We start from the raw sequence: 5,999 nt of genomic DNA, 5'->3' as shown, positions 1-5,999 counted from the left end.
AGCTCTCCAAGAGATGGGAGTTCCAATTCACCTCATCTGTCTCCTCAGGAACCTTTATGAAGGGCAAGAGGCCACAGTCAGAACTGGGCATGGTCTTACTGATTGGTTTCCGATTGAGAAAGGGGTGAGGCAAGGCTGCATACTGTCGCCCTGCCTATTTAACCTATATGCAGAGTGCATCATGAGGAAGGCTGGTCTGGACGAGTCATCAGCTGGAGTGAAGATTGCTGGAAAACGTATCAACAACCTTAGATATGCGTATGATACCACTTTAATGGCAGAAAGTGAAGTGGAACTCAAGAGACTTCTGATGCGCGTACAAGAAGAGAGTGAGAAGTTTGGGCTTAAACTGAACATTAAAAAGACGAAGATCATGGCGTCTTGCCCTATCAAGTCCTGGAGCATCAATGGACAAGAAGTGGAAGCTGTGACAGATTTTCTGTTCTTGGGAGCCAAGATTACCTCGGAAGGAGACTGCAGCCATGAAATTAGGAGACGCCTGCTTCTGGGAAAGAGAGCAATGGTTAGCCTTGACCGCCTAGTAAAGAGCAGAGACATTAGTCTGCCAACCAAGATCCGTATAACCCGTGCTATGGTCTTTCCAGTTGTGATGTATGGATGCGAGAGTTGGACTGTGAAAAAGGCTGACCGCCGAAGAATTGACGCGTTTGAATTGTGGTGCTGGCGAAGACTCTTAAGAGTTCCTTGGACTGCCAGAAGATCAAATCAGTCGATATTGTCGACCATAAACCCTGACTGCTCATTGGAGGGTCAAATTCTAAAGTTAAAGCTCAGCTACTTTGGTCATCTGATGAGAAGAGAGGAGTCGCTGGAGAAAGATTTGATGTTGGGAAAGGTTGAGGGTCGCCGGAGAAGGGGTAGGCAGCGAACGCGATGGTTAGATGGCATTCTCGAGGCATTGCAGATGAAGCTATGTGATGTTAAGAAGATAGTGAGAGACCGGAAAGCGTGGCGTGACATGGTCCATAGGGTCACGAAGAGTCGGACACGACTGAACGCCTGAACTGAACTGAGGGGAATCAAGGCATTGCCAGATTATGTGATCAAGAGTACCCCTTTCTCCGCAGGTTTCGCATTTATCGTCCGCCTTTTCCTCCACTTGCGTGTGGAAAAGCCAGACGGGACTTGGGAAATTCCCAGCTTGCAGGCGCCGCCAAGCGACGGCCTCCTTGTTAGTTAGCGTTCGGTCCGGTGGTGGCAGGGACCTTCTGCTAAGTCTGTAGTGTTCTAAAATTTCCTTATAAGTTTGCAGCCTCTCGTCCATCCCATCGCAATCAGGCGGCTCTACGGCTGCCCGGAAGTAGAGAGCTCGGGCTAGCTCGTGCGCCGCCTCGTTGCCAAGGGCGGACTCGTGCGCGGGGGTCCAAATAATTCGAATCTTTCTTTCAAGTTTTTCTTTCTCTAAAATTTTGGCTGCCTCCGTCGAGACCCTCCCTTTTCCAAAGTTCCAGACAGCTGTTTTGCTGTCACTAATAACTATGCTGGCTTCCGTTCCAATGCAAGCGAGCGCTATTGCAACTTCTTCAGCCGTGTCTACATTTCGGCTTCTAACGGACGCGGCGGCGGCGGGCACGCCGCGGCCGTTGACGACCACAGCCACCGCCGCCCCCGACTTCCCGCTAGCCGCGTCCACGTAGGCGACCTCCCCCGGCTTCATTTTCCCCGCTTTCTTTGCGAGCGTCTCGGCCCTCTTTTGTCTCCTCTCCATGTTGTACGTAGGGTGCATGTTTTTAGGTAGGGGGGGCACTATTATATATTCGCGACACTCTCGTGGAATGTCTACTTTGTGGCTTGTTCCTCTATCTGACTGCAGTCCCAACCAGCCGAGGATGGTTCTGCCCGTGGTGGTTCTGCTTAATCTTTCTAGTTGCGCCATGCGCACAGCCTCCGCTAGTTCCGTCCAATTGTTGTGCACCCCCATTTCGAGGAGGCGTTCAGTCGAGGTCGAGATGGGTAGTCCCAGAGCCCTCTTCGCGCATCGTCTGATGAGTGTGTCTATTCTCTGCTTTTCGTCTGATCTAATGTTTAGGAATGGTGTGGCGTAACATATGCCGCTAGTGATGTAAGCCTGCATTAGTTTCAGGAGGCTTCGTTCCTTAAGGCCCCGACCCTTTAGTGCGATTCTCCTGAACAGACCCGTGACTTGCGTGGCGTACGCGTTCAGTTTCTTTACCGTTGTATCGTTGTACCCATCTGCTTGTAGAAACAGCCCCAAGATCCTAATTTGTTCGACTTTTGGCACTATTTGGCCGTCTACTGTTACGCTGATGTTTATCTGGCGTTTACACCTGAGCGCCTTCGGGTTGTAGATAAACAGTTCCGATTTTTGTGGAGAGCACGAGAGGCCCCTTTCGGCCGCGTAGGACACCACGGTGTCCGCCGCCGCTTGCAAGCGCTCCTCGATGCTCGCGTCACTCCCCTGGGTAACCCACAGGTTGACGTCGTCCGCGTACATGCTGAATTTCAAGTTTTCCACTTTCCTCAGTTCTGCCGGGAGGTTTCGCATGGCAACGTTAAAGAGGAACGGGGACAGCACCGAACCCTGTGGCGTACCCCTGCTTCCTAGTTTGACGGTGGAGGATTCAACGTCCTGAAACTTTATCGTTCTACCCGACAGGAAGTCTTTTACGTAGTCGTACGTTTTCTTTCCGACTCCCAATTCTTGGAGGCCAGAAAGAATTGCCGCGTGTTTTACGTTATCGAACGCCTTTGTCAGGTCTAGACCTAGTAGTACCCTCGCGTCCCTGGTTTCGCTTTCTATGATATCGTGTCTCAAGCGGAGCATTACGTCCTGTGTGCACAGGCCGGGCCGGAACCCAACCATTTCGTGCGGCCACAGGTCGTTAAGCTCCATGAAACGCGTTACTCGCGTTTGGACTACCCGCTCCATCAATTTCCCTATACAGGATGTTAGAGAGATTGGTCGTAAGTTCTCTAGTTTAGGGGGTTTGCCTGGCTTCGGTATCAAAATTACGTTTGCCGTCTTCCACTGTTGTGGGAGGCGGCCTCTGTCCGATACGATTCTCATGTATTTGGTTAGCGCGCGGATGGAATTATCGTCCAAATTTCGGAGAACCTTGTTTGTGATTCCGTCTGGGCCGGGAGCCGATTTTGTTTTTAGGCCTAATATTTCGGCGCGAACCTCCGCCTCCGTGATCGGCGCGTCTAGGGCCTCGTTTAAGGGTCCTTCGTAATCCGGCAGGGGTAAGGTTTGTGTGTCGCCTACGTACATGTTAATTAGTTTCGCCATGAGTTTCCCGTCCGTGCCCTCGAACGCGTGTCTGGCTTTCGTCAGTCTTATGCCCGATTGAGTTTTCGAATTGTCAGGATCAAGTAGGTGTCTGAGTAGGCTCCACGTATTAGAAAGGCTCATGTTCCCTTCCATCTCGTCACACCTACTACACCAGTTTTGTTCGCAAAGTTTTACTGCGTAATCTTCAATCTCTTTGTTATATCTTGCTATCCTTCGCCTAAGGTTCCAGTTGATAAAATGGTGACGTCACACTCGGTATTAGTAAAGCACTCGTACGTGTGTTGGATGGTGAAAATCAATTATGGAAATCCTGACTCACTGCATAAAATGTCTGAGGTAGTTCGATATAAGCCTCACAATTTCATTATCACGCGGGAAGTGGCCAGTAACGCCGGCACACTGTTTTTGATGTCAGAAACTAAGTGTTGCCAACAGAAATACTCACAACCTAAGCCATGAAAACGGCATATTTTAAAGCCGTGTTGCGCGTGAATAGATTATCGTACAGCGACCAAATTTTGTAGAATGCGCCAGGATGGAGAGGATAACCTATGGTAAACGCAGATATCTGGGCAGGTTCGTAGGGATACATAGCAAATAAGAGCACAGAAACACAGATGGATGTTTTTATTTTTTTTTTATTTTGTAGGATTGTATTTTTATTCATACGTACTATTTTGTTTTGCCATGTGTACTTTCCTTCTTGGAGCTAAGAAGTTGAAGTGAGCGCCTCTTAATTGTATCCTTATTATCTCTGTTGTCCGTGTTTCTGCGCTTTTGTAAGCTAAGTTATTGGATCAGAACACCAATAGCACCAGGGATAGTGAAGATGGTGTTGCTGTGGCTAAAATCTTTCAGCCGACCGATACAAGCGATGGACCCTAGGCTTGGAATTTTGTGACATAATTTAGTGACATAATTAAAGGCAATAAAATTACAGAACGAAAGGAAGAAAGACCCTGACTTTTGAGAGAAACTTCGTTCCGTGAACCCGTTTTCATTCAAGGCGTAATGAGCTGAGCACAAGCGTAGATTGCGAGATGAATTTCGAACTGCTTACTTTTCAGTGCAGCATAAAAGCTTTCCACACTTAAAAATTTTATTTTATGTCAAAAACACAAAGTACGTAAGTAAACAAGCGTATGATGCGCGTTTATCGGTTGTCACAGAAAAAAAAAAAAAAGCACCCTTCACGTCCATTCAACATAAACGCATCGAAAACAAGCGTGATTGGCACTTCGTGTGTTAAAGTCAACCATGAGAATTTAAGCGCAGAACACTGCGTACATAGTTCACAAGAAAGCAATGAAGCTCTTCGAATATTTTCACTGTCACCAAAACGGCAAAATTTCCGCCTGTGGAGTAAGGCTGAAGAAACTGCCGTCAGCATAGTAATGAAGGCCCCAGCTGCGTACTCAAATTAGGAAAAAAATTGCACCTGCATCTTTAGGAGAAGCATAAGAAGAGCCGCGGCAGTGGTTCAGTGATTAAGGCGCTCGGCTATACTGATCTGGAGAACCCGACTTCAAACCCGGCCGCGGCGGCCAGGTTTCGATGGAGGCGAAACACAAATGTGTGCGTATTCTGTGCGATGTCAGTGCATTCTGAAGATCCTCAGGTTATATGAATTATTCTGAAGCCCTCCACTGCGGCACTCCGTCACCTCTCTCTCTTTCTCTCTCTCCTCTCCCTCTCCTCCCATTCACACCCACCTAAAGTTCCCTTTTCGTTGTTGTGGCTGTAGGAAGAAAGAAAAGAAAAGGCACGGGCCTGCTACTGGCTCTCTAGCTGAGCCACCTCCGCTGCCTCGTGCGTTCAGAAGAGAAAATAGAGAAGAAAAAGAAGACGGCGAGAAAGACGCGCGCCGCAACAGCCGTGCCCCGCCGGGGTGGTGCAGTGGTAAGACGCCCGACTACTGTGCCGGAGTTCCCGGGATCGAATCCCGGCCTCGGCGGCTGCGTTTCGATGGAGGCGAAACGAAGTGGCGTCCGTGTGCTGTGCGATGTCAGCGCACGTTAAAGATCCCCAGGTGGTCGAAATTACTCCGTAGCCCTCCACTACGGCTCCTCTTTCTCTCTTTCCACTTTCATTCCCACCTTCCTCCCTTCCCTTCGGCGCGGTTCGGGTGTCCACAGAGCAAGTGTGACAGTTACTGCGCCTTTCCCTTCCTGTGAACCAATTTATATAACAGCCGTTGTCCACCACCGAAGCGGTGGCGGGTGCAATGACGGCAGATAAAAATTCCGTGGCAGGCTAGCCCCCGCCGCAAACGGCGGTGACCTACCTATCCCAGCTCCACCAGGGCCAGGACCAGCCACCCTTCACCACCTCCTCCGGGCGGAGAGAGGGTGGTGAAGGGTGGCAGTTCCTGGCCCTACGGAGCAGGGACGGTAGGTCAACGCCGCTTGCGGCGGGGGCTAGCCAGTCACCGAATTTTTATCCATTGTACGCCGTCAATGCACCCGCCACCGCTTCGGTGGTGGACGAAGGCTGTTGTTGCGGCGCGTCTTTCTCTTATTTTTCTTTCTTCTCTATTTTTTTTTTCTTCTGTCCGCACGAGGCAGCGGAGGTGGCTCAGCTAGAGAGCGAGTAGCAGGCCCGTGCCTTTTCGTTTCTTTATTCCTACAGCCATAACAACAATCACCACCTCCTCCCCTTTCCGTGCGATTCAGGGGTCCAATGATGTGTGAAAGACAGTGCGCCTTTCCTTTCCTATTAACCGATT

This window comes from Amblyomma maculatum, chromosome 11, assembly GCF_055883805.1.
Source record: "Amblyomma maculatum isolate TAMU_Amacu chromosome 11, ASM5588380v1, whole genome shotgun sequence".
Classification (NCBI taxonomy): domain Eukaryota; kingdom Metazoa; phylum Arthropoda; class Arachnida; order Ixodida; family Ixodidae; genus Amblyomma; species Amblyomma maculatum.
The sequence above is the reverse complement of the archived record's forward strand: the minus strand, read 5'-3'. Positions refer to the sequence as shown.